Here is an 11,493-nt window from a genome sequence, read left to right on the forward strand (position 1 = left end):
GGTTGCCTATTAGTTTTCTTGATTGTTTCCTTTGCAGTGCAGAAGCTTTTCCTCTTGATGAGGTCCTAATAGTTCATTTTTGCTTTCATTTCCCTTGCCTTTGGGGATGTGTAGAGTAGGAAATTGCTGCGGTTGAGGCCAAGGAGGTTGTTTCCTACTTTCTTCTTTAGTGTTTTTATGGTTTCCTGTCTCCCATTCAGGTCCTTCAGCCATTTTTGAGTTTATTTTTGTGTATGATATCTTGTTGAGTATTTTTGCATCTGTATTCATTAAGGATATTGGCCTGTAGTTCTTTTTTTTTTTTTTTTTGCTGGGTCTCTGTCTGGTTTGGGTATCAAGGTGATGCTGGCTTTGTAGAATGAGTTTTGAAGTTTTCCTTCTATTTCTATTTTTTGAATAGTTTGAGAAGAATGGGTATTAGCTCTGCTTTAAATGTCTGGTAGAACTCCCTTGGGAAGCCATCTGGCCCTGGGCTCTTATTTGTTGGGAGATTTTTGTTAATGGGTTCGATTTCTTCACTGGTTATTGCTCTATTCATGCTTTCTATCTCTTCCCATTTGAATTTTGGTAGTGCGTGTGCATTTAGGAATTTGTCCATTTCTTCTAGGCTGTCCAGTTTGTTGGCATATAAGTTTTAATAGTAATCTTTGATTATTGCTTTTATTTCTAACGGATTGGTTGTAATAGATCCATTCTCATTCATGATTTTGTCTATCTGGGTGTTCTCTCTTTTCTTTCTGAGGAGCCTGGCTAGAGGTTTATCAATTTTGTTTATTTTTTCAAAGAACCAACTCTTGGTTTCATTGATCTGCTCGACTGTTTTTTTTGGATTCTATATTGTTTATTTCTGCCCTGATCATTATTATTTCTTTTCTTCTGCTGGGTTTGGGGTGCTCTTGCCACTCCCCTTCTAGTTCCAGTAGGTGCTCTGTTAGATTTTGAATTTGTGCTTTTTCTAGTTTGTTGAAATTGGCCTGGATTGCAATATACTTTCCTCTTAGGACTGCCTTTGCTGGGTCCCAGAGATTTTGGATTGTATTTTTGTTTTCATTTGTTTCCATATATTTTTTAATTTTTCTCTAATTGCCTGATTGACCCAATCATTCTTCAGTAGGGTGGTTTTTAACCTCCACATTTTTGGAGGTTTTCTAGACTTTTTCCTGTGGTTAATTTGAAGTTTCATAGCATTGTGATCTGAAAGTGTGCATGCTATGATCTCAATTCGTTTATATTTATGGAGGGCTGCTTTATGCCCCAGTATGTGATCTATCTTGGAGAATGTGCCATGTGCCCTCGAAAAGAAGGTGAATTTCCTAACTTCAGGATGCAGAGTTCTAAATATATCTATCAATTCCATCTGTTCCAATGTGTCATTCAGGTACATTGTTTCTTTAGTGATTTTCTGTCTGGCTGATCTATCCATTGCTGTCAGTGGACTATTAAAGTCCCCTGCAGTTAGCACATTCTTATCAATAAGATTGTTTCTATCTGTGATTAGTTGTTTTATGTATTTGAGTGCTCCCGAATTTGGCGCATAGATGTTTATAATTGTTAGCTCTTCTTGATGTAGAGAACCTGTAATTATTATATAATGTCCTTCTTCATCTCTTGTTACTACCTTACTTTAAAGTCCAGTTTGTTTGATATAAGTATGGCTACTTGGCTTTCTTTTGGCTTCCAGTCACATGATAGATATTTCTCCATCCCTTTACTTTCAACCTGAAGGTGTCTTCAGGTCGAAAATGAGTCTCTTGTAGACAGCAAAGAGATGGATTTTTTTTTAATTTTTAATGTTTTATTTATTTTTGATACAGAGAGAGACAGAGCATGAGAGGGGGAGGGGCAGAGAGAGAAGGAGACACAGAACTGGAAGCAGGCTCCAGGCTCTGAGCTAGCTGTCAGCACAGAGCCTGACACGGGGCTTGAACCCACGAACGTGAGATCACGACCTGAGCCGAAGTTGGAAGCCCAACCGACTGAGCCACCCAGGCGCCCCGGATTTTTTTTTTAATCCATTCTGCTACCCTGTGTCGTTTGGTTGGAGCATTCAATCCATTTACATTCAGGGTTATTATTGAAAAATGTGGGTTAAGATTCATTGTGTTCTCTGTAGAATTCATGTTTATAGTGGTGTCTCTGGCCTCTTGTATTCTTTGCAACATTTCCCTCATAGAGTCCCTCTTAGGATTTCTTGTAGGGATGGTGACTAGCCCAATCATTCTTTAGAAGGTCATGAATTCTCTCAATTTTTGTTTATTTGGGAACACCTTTATCTCTCCTTCTATTTTGAATGACAGGCTTCCTAGATAAAGGATTCTTGGCTGTATGTGTTTTCTGTCCATCACATTGAAGATTTCCTGCCATTCCTTCCTGGCCTGCCAGGTTTCATTAGATAGGTCTGTAACCACTCTGATAGGTTTCCCTTTGTATGTTAGGGCTCTTTTCTCCATAGCTGCTTTCAGAATTCTCTCTTTATCTTTATATTTTGCCAGTTTCACTATGTTATGTCATGCCAAAGGTCTATTCAGATTATGTCTTAAGGGGGTCCTTTGTGCCTCTTGAATTTGAAGGTCTATGTCGTTCCCCAGATTTGGAAAATTCTCAGTTATAATTTGGGTTAGTATACCTTCAGGACCTCTCTCTCTTTCTTCCTCTTCAGGAATTCCTATGATAGGAATGTTGTTCCGTTTCATTGTATCACTCAGGTTTCGAATTCTCCTTTCCTGCACCTGGATCAATTTCTCTCTCCCTCCCTCCCTCCCTCCCTCTCTCTCTCTCTCTCTCTTTTGGGGGGGGCTGCTTCTTTTGCTATAACTATGTCTTCTAATCCATCTATTCTTCGCTCTGCCTCCAATCTTTGAGGTGGCTGTCTCCATTTTATTATTCACCTCATTTATAGCCTTTTTTAACTCATCACACCTATTTTCAAAGTCCCTAGTCATTGTCTCAGTTGCTTCTCTGATGTTTTTTTCAACCCTAGTGATTAATTTTATGACAAGTTTTTTTTTTTTAAATTCTTGTTCAGTTATGTTGTTTAGATCGGTTTTGAGCAGTTCTCTGGCTGTGACATCTTCCTGGTGATTCTTCAGGGGAGAGTTCATTTTGTCATTTTGGCTATTTTTCTGTCTCTTGTCAGTTTTAAAAAGCTTGTTGTGCACTGTGCACCTGTTAGTATTGCTCTGTTAAAGGAGGCTTATTGACTGTCTAGGGTCTGTCATTTCAGGAAATGTTCTTTTAATGGTGTCTCTCAGATGTCTTGTTGTGCCTTTGATGATTTCATTTCCCTTCTCAGTGATATTTGGGACTCGTCATCATGTGCACTTTGGCTTGTTTCTTGGTGTAGCCCTGAAAAGCAAAACAGACAGACAGATACACAGGGAACAGAAGCATGCAAATGCACAGACAAATCAAACAAACAAACAAATTAAAAGGGGGAAAGGAAGAAAAGAAAAGGGAGATGAAAGAGAAGAAAAGAAAAAAAATAAAGGGGGGCAGAGACAACAAAGGACAATGGACAGTCTAAAAGTGTATAACCAATCAAGGGGGAGATAAGGATGAGATAAGGGAGAATATATCTAAATGGCAAGAGGAAAAAAAAAAGAGGGAGAAAGGAAAAAGGAAAATAAGGAGTAAAAACTATTAAAAAATTAAAAAAGTAAAAAGGTAATAATATTAAAAAATAAGTACAAAAAATAAAAGACAGAAGCTCCCTCTCACAGATAGGCATGGTTTGGTGTAGGTAGGTCTGGGGGCTGCTCTCGGATGCCCCACTGTGTTGGTTGCAGAGGATGAATGGCCGTGCCCCAAGCTCTGCTGGAAGTAAGCGCTGCAGGCCACTGTAATGAGTCTGATATCCTGTGCTGCAGGCGAGCCAAGCTGTTTTTTCCAGGCTTGCCTCGCTTCAAAAGCCTAGTCCATGCACTTTTATGCTACCATAGATGAGATGTATTTGCTTTGGCGGCTGGCTTCTCAGCCAGAATTTCGTAGGGGGAGGGAGCAGTTTCTCTTGGCGCTGGCAGGGATTTGCGCTGCTGCTGCTGGAGTTGAGGTGCAATGCAGGAGGCGAAGTGCACCCCCCCACTGCTGTGGCTGCCAACTCCCAGCCCTCAGCCGGGATCGCATAGGGGGAGGGAGCAGTTTCTCCTGGTGCTGGCAGGGATTTGTGCAGCTGCACAAACAAGTATCCCCACCTCTGTTGCTGCCAACTCCCTGCCAGGATTGCATAGGGGTAGGGCTATTTTTTCCCTGTTGGCACCTGGGATTTGGGATTTGCGTGGCCAATACTGAAAGTGAGATGCACTGTTGAAATGAGGTGTGCGCTCTCACTGCAGCAGCAGAAGCCAAAGTGCATGCCTCCAGGGCCACAGCTGCTGCCGCCACTGCTGCCTCCCTGCTGGGATTGCGCAGGGTGGAGGCTGTTTCTTTCCTTTGTGCCACTCAGGTTCAGGATTTGGGCTGCCCAGGGGTTATATCTGGAGTGAGAGTTTTTCTCTCCATTCAGGGTTAAATGTTCTTTATCTCTTCTCTAGAGACAGTACTATCAGCGTGTTCAGTTTCTTTCTCTTCCCTTTGTCTCTCAGGGTCTCTGTATGCTTTCCCTGTGTTAGGCTGGGGACCGTTTTCCAATCTCCCAGTTCGCACTCACTCAGGCATCTTTGAGGTTGTCTTCTTTCTGGAGTCTGTATTTTCTCCTTCTACTCTTGCAGATGAGAATAATGTCCTTCTCAATTTGATAGATGGGGCAGATGACGTTTACAGAGCTCCCTTCCTCTCCACCATCTTCTCCTTTAGCATTTCTTAAAGTACAAGTCTTCTGACAATAATCTCCCCTGGTTTACTTTTATCGGAAAATGTATTTATTTTGCTTTTTTGAAGAATGTTTTCCTTTGATATATTCAAATTTGATAGAAATCTGGGTTGAGAAATTTTATTTTTCAACACTTTAATGGTGTTATTCCACTGCCTTTTAGATTCTATAGTTTCTGAATAGAAGTTAGTTATTTTTAATTATTGTTCTCCTTTATGTAATTTGTCTTTTTCTTTTTCTGGAGGATTTCAAGACTTTCTCATTAGTTTGGTTTTCAACACTGTGACTATGATTTTCTTATTTTTTATTTTGTCTGGGGTTCACTGAACTTCTTGAATCTATAAATTGATGTCTTCTAGAAATTTGGGATAATTTTCAGCCATTCCTTCTCCCAATATTTTTTTCCATCTTCTCTCCTCTCATTTTAAAATACCAGTTACAAAGTATATTCAATTTTTAGGTATTTCCCCAGAATTCCCTGAAATTCTGTTCATTAAAAAATTCTTTTATCTCTTTTTTTAGATTAGATAATTTCTATTGATCTATCTCAGATCCATGGACTCTTCTGTTCATAAGCCCGTTTGGTAATTTTTTTTAAGATATACATTCTAGTTCTAGAATTTCCTTTTTTAAATAATTTGTTTCTCTGCTGGGATTTCCTGTCTTTTCATTTGTTATAAGTGTCTTTTGCTTACCTGAATGGACATAGTTGTAATAGCTACTTTAAAGTTGTTGTCTGATAATTCAACATCTGGGTCGTATCAGGTTTATTGCCTTTTCTCTTGAAACTGGATTATATTTTCATGGTTATATGTTGAATAACGACATTGTATCCCAGAGTTCATACATATTAGATTGCAGATATTCTGGATTCTGTAACCACTCAGAAGCCTTGATATTTTTGTTTATGAGGCTTTAACTTTTTTAAAATAATAGTTTATTGTCAAATTGGTTTCCATATAACACCCAGTGCTTCTCCCCATTTTTAAAAAATAATAGTTTATTGTCAATTGGTTTCCATATAGGCTTTAACTTTGTTGAATTTAAATAGAAATCTGTCTCTTGGGTGCAGCTCAAGTTTCTGTGTAATAATCTTAGCCTTGATGGTGATCTTGTAACCTGCCTGTGCATATGTGGTTAAGGAGTCAGTCAGAGATTTTGGCAGAGTTTATATACACAAAATTTGTGGCTCCCTGTTTCTGGCTCTCTCCTTGTTTGGATTTTCTATGAACTTTCCAGAACTTATCTCCAAACTCTGTTTTCTGGTTTTTCAACCCAGAAAGACTGTGTGTTTTCATTTAGAGAGTAAGCCTCCACATTGGCACTGACCATATCCTGCCTCAGCCTGCTTTTAAGCTAAAATATTTACTACTAGGATATTTGCCACATCAGAAACTGCTTGCCTTAAGTCACACCCTAGAGTTTTTGGGTAGTTATTATTTGTATTTTGTCCAGAGCTTATAGATATCTGTCAGAAGGTACTGTGTTAACAGTTTACTCAAACATCCTACAGTTGAATTCCTCTCACTTTTAATTTGTAAGGTAGTTCACTGAATATATAATTATTTGTTATAGGTTTTTAGTTTTTTGTCTTTCGGCACTTTGCCATTCCTGTATGTTTTAGTCTCCATTGTTTTAGTTGAGAAGTCATTTCATGTTGTGTCATTGTTCCCCTGAAGTAACATATTGTTCTTCCATAGCTGCTTCAAGATTTTTTTTTGTTATTATCATCTTTTAGCAGTTTGACTATGATGTGCATTGAAATACATAGTTTTATTTATATTTATCATGTTTAGGGTTATTTAGGTTTGTTAGATCTACTAATGTTTTCCACAACACTTTGGAAGTTTTATCTACAATTTTTAAAAAAGTTTTTCTCTGTCTCTTCTTCTAGGACTACAATTTGATATATTTTGAAATGCTTCAAATCATTCCACAAGTCTCTAAGGTTTTGTTTGCTTTTTTTCCCAATTCTTTTTGCTTTCTTTTCTTTGGATTGGGTAATTTTTATTAACCTATATTCAAGTTCAATGATTCCCCACTCTGCTATCACAACCCATTTGGTATATGTTTTGTTGCACTTTTCAGCTTTAGAATTTTTCTTTTGCATTTTTAATACCTTCATTTTTCCATTGAGATTTCCTATTAATTTCTTCACTGATACTATATTTTTCTTTAACTCTTTGGATATATTTATAATAGCTGCTTTCAAGTCAGCTTCAATATCTGGACTCAATAAAAATTTCTAATGGTGGTCTTTGATCTATCAAAATGGAACACATTTTCCTGTTTCTTTGTATGTCTACTCAGTTTTTTGGTTCAAACTGGATACTTCAGGGAATATATCCTAGTGATGCTGTATTCTATTGCATTCTTCAAGGTTTTAAAATTTAAAAATTTTTGAGTCTACTTGATTTTTTTCTGTTCTAATAAATTATCACATCTGTACTCAAACTGCAAACTTCTTTCCTGTAGTAGGAAGCAGTTCTAATCTCTATTCTGTTATCTGGATTTTCATTGCTGCTTTTTACCCTGCTACCTTCAGTGTTTCCCCTCCGGCCAATGATTTAGTGGTCAAAGATTTGGGCAGATTTTGGAGCATACTTTTTCAGCAATTTACTTGCTTAAATTTTCAATGGCTCTGCCAGCCTGAGGCTCTTTCCCCTGACACTTTAATCCCATAAAGGTAGATTACTACTGCCTAAACTGTATATGGTTTGGAAATATATTTCAGTTCAAAAGTAATAAATACACAGACTTTGCTCCATGTAGCTCTGTCTCTCAAAAGTATATTCCTCTCTACTTTCCACTTACAAAAAGCAAAACAAAACAGGGTTTCTTGGGTTCCCCCTTACACATACATTATTTGGTGATCAGTCAGGAATTAGAACAGAGTTTATGTTCAAGATTTATGGCTCACTATTACTGCGGTTTCTTGCGCCAGGATTTCTTTTTTAAATTTTCCACTTCAGCTTCGAACTTACCTCTGGCTCCTTGAGCCAGTCAGGCTACATTTTTCTGTTGTCTTGGCCACGAAAGTTAGAGAGTGTCCTTAAGCCAGAGCGTTCACAACCTCACAGTTCTTAACTTTTCCATTCATAGTTTTTGGAGAATAAATGCTTCAGATCCTGCCTGCTTTTGAACATTTTATTGTGCCTTTAAATACTTGATTTAAAAAACAATTTTTATCTAGGTCTTAAAATTATTTGTGAAGTGATTTGCATTACCACTTCAAACTGCCATATTACCAGAAGTTCTCTAAATGTAGTTTTAATCTGCACTTCTCTGATTATTAGTGAAATTAAACATATTTTCATACTTTTAGGTGTGTTCTTTAATTTTTGTGAATAGTTCATATCTTTTGCCTATTTTTGCCAGGGTTTTGGTCAGTTCTCTTACTTGAATTTTTAAAAGTTCTCTATATTTTAGTACATCAGCTCTTTGTGTGATATACTTTGCAAATAGTGTCTCCTAGGGTTATCATTTGTCTTTTGACTTTGCTTATGACCCTTTTTGATAATGCATTTTTGAAAATAAATTTTTATGTAGCTGAGCTGAACAATCTTTTATTGCATCTGGATTTGGAATCATAGTCAAAAAATCTTTCTTTGCACCCATGTTATAGAGGAACTCACTCATGTTTTCCTCTAGTACTTGTATGTTTTCATTTTTTTACATTTAGGACTGGGATCTATTTGGGGTTTATTCTTATATGTAGTATGATATGTGGACTATTTTATTTTCCAATGGCCATTAGCTACCTCAGCATCAGTTACTAAAACGTTCCAGTGATTTGAGATGCTATCTTCAGAGTACACTAAGTTTCTGCATATATTTGTCTGGTTTTGGATTCCACTCTATTCCATCAGTCTGCTTTTCTTGTGCTAGCACCACATAAGCATAATGATATTTTAGTGTTTTATATAATAGCATGAGTCCTTCTCCATGTGGCTTTTCTACAGTATTTTCTAGCTTCTCTCACATGTTTATTTTTCCATATGAAGTTTGCTGTCAACTTTTTAAACCCCATGAAATATTTGCTGTTATTTTTATTGGGATTGTGTTACTTTAATAAATGAACTCACGGAGAAGTAACATATTGATGACATTAAGCTATCCTATCTAACACCAGGAGATGTTTACATCTACTTTTGTGTCTTTTAGGAATGTTTTAAAGTTTTTCTCATATTGTTTTTGTGCATTTCTTGTGAAGTTTATTTTAGGTATAGTTGATCCTCATTATTTGTGGATTCCATATTTATGAATTCACCTACTCACTAAAATTTATTTGTAATTCCAGAATCAATAGTCAATATATTCTGTAGATATGCATACGCTCAGAGTGGCAAAAAATGAGTCACCTGACTGCCTTCTTGTTTCAGCTCTCCTACTCTAAAAAATGCCCTTTTAATAGTATATATAGTGCCACATTTTTCCACATTTTTGTGCTGTTAGTGATCTCACTGTTTAAAATGGTCCCCAAGTGTAATGCTGAAGTAATATCTAGTATTCCTAAGTTCAAGAAGAAAATATGTGTTACACAATCTTCATTCAGGCATGAGTTATAGTGCTGTTGGCTGTGAACTCTATGTTTCTAAATATATATTAAATAAGGTGTCTTTAAACAGACACACAAAAGAAAGTTGTATATTTGTAAGTGAAAATGATGTGATCAGAGGCTTGCAGGAAACTTAACCTTGTATTTCACTATGGGGAACAATTCAGTATTTGCTAAATTCTGTATTACAGATGACTTTACACAACATAAGCACCATATATAATGAGAATCAGCTGTATTTTATTTTCCTTGTTGCAACTGTGTATGAGATTTTCTCTATCAATATATCTTCTAATTGATCATTATTTGTGTATACAAAGGCCACCAATTTCTATATGTTAAGTTTCTATCCTGCCGCCTCACTGAGCTCTTACAGTACTTAAATTACTGTTATCGCTGATTCTCTCTGGTTTCTCAGGTATGCTCTTTTATCATGTGCAAATACAATTTTACTTTTTTTCAATTCTATTCCCTTAATTTCTCTTGCCTAAATGTGTTGGCTACAACATCTCCCCCCTTTTAGGACTATTTTTCATCTATGTGGAACTACTCTGAGTTGGTAATAGGCTAGGTTGCTGATCCATAGCCTCCTGGAGTTGAAAAGGAACGCACAGGTAATGTCTGTCACTTGATGCATGGATCTTTTTTACATTACTTAAGTGGTCATCCAGATATTGAACATCTGTTCCATTTCTTCTGGTAAGAGCAGATCACTTTCAGAGAGTCCCCCTGTACCCATTCCATAGTTCTTGTATCACTGTCAATCACTCCATCCTGGACCCACCCCTGCTTATGATCCAAGCCAATTATATGGGGTGACCATAAAATCTGGATATATAACTCCTATTATTTTTTGACAGACTGAACCCCATTCATTTCTGCTGGCATATACTAAAAGTGTAGATCTTTTCAGTGAGAATCAAACACAAATCACCTGAGGCAACAAATACAGATATATATGCATTTTATGAGGATGGAATGTATTAGTGTACCACTGAAATTACTCTATACAGCCAACTATCTTTAAAAAAGATTAAAAATTTTTTTATGTTTATTCATTTTTGAAAGACAGAGACAGAGTGTGAGTGGGGGAGGGGTAGGTAGAGAGAGAGAGAGAGAGAGAGAGAGAGGGAGGGAGACACAGAATCCAAGCCAGGCTCCAGGCTCTGAGCTGCCAGCACAGAGCCCGATGTGGGGCTCAAAACTCACGGACTGTGAGATCATGACCTGAGCCAGAGTAGGATGCTTAACTGACTAAGTCACCCAGGCAGCCCTCTTTAAAAGAGATTTAAATAATAAAAAATAGTCTTTTATATACACCAACATATTAACCATTTCTGGTAGCCTTCAACATCTGTGCCATTTCTAAGTTAGTTTCAACTTATTATGGGTCTTATTTCCTTGTTTCTTTGTATGCCTGGTAATTTTTGATTGAATGCCAGACACTGTACTTCACTGGGTTGTCTTTTCTTTCTTTCTTTCTTTTTTTTTTTAACCCTATGCATACTCTTGAGCTTTGTTTTGGGACATAGGTTACTTGGAAACAGTTTTATTCCTCTGGGGTTTGCTATTAAGCATTATTATATGGGACCAGAAAAGTGTTTAGTCTAAGGCCAATTTTGTTCCACTACTGAAGCAAAACTTTCCTGAGTACTCTATCTGACGCCCCTTGAATAAAGATATCTGTTTTCTACCCTGACTGGATGAAACAGGAGATATTCCCAGCCTTATGTGAGCTGTAAGGATTGTTCCCTTTGACCTTTTTGGAAAGTTCTTTCTCTAGCCTTGAGTAGTTTCCTCACAGCCATGCACTATGTAGAGAGTTGAAGACTCAAGGGAGCTTATGTACATATATCCAGAGTTGTTTCTGTGTGTAGTTCTCTTTTCTCTAGCCCTCTATCCTGTAGATTCCAGCTGCTTCGGTCTTCTCAGAATCCTAGTTTCAGCTCCTCCATTTAAAGAAGGTGCCGGGCTTTGCCTGGGTTCCTGATCCTTTCATTGCAGCCTGGAAACTAACCCAGGAAGTAAGCAGCACACTAATGGGGCTTACCTCACTTGTTTCTCAGAGATCCTATACTTCATTGCCTATGTCCAATATTTTGGAAACTGTGGTTACATACATTTTTTT

At 37.3% G+C, this 11,493-nt stretch overlaps 1 long non-coding RNA gene across 1 annotated transcript in view; it reads left to right on the forward strand.

The window, feature by feature from the left end:
* LOC115289741 overlaps window positions 1-11,493 on the forward strand; it is a 31,194-nt gene that overhangs the window by 12,829 nt on the left and 6,872 nt on the right. The gene's annotated exons all lie outside the window — the stretch shown is intronic.

Source organism: Suricata suricatta, chromosome 4, assembly GCF_006229205.1.
Source record: "Suricata suricatta isolate VVHF042 chromosome 4, meerkat_22Aug2017_6uvM2_HiC, whole genome shotgun sequence".
Taxonomy (NCBI): domain Eukaryota; kingdom Metazoa; phylum Chordata; class Mammalia; order Carnivora; family Herpestidae; genus Suricata; species Suricata suricatta.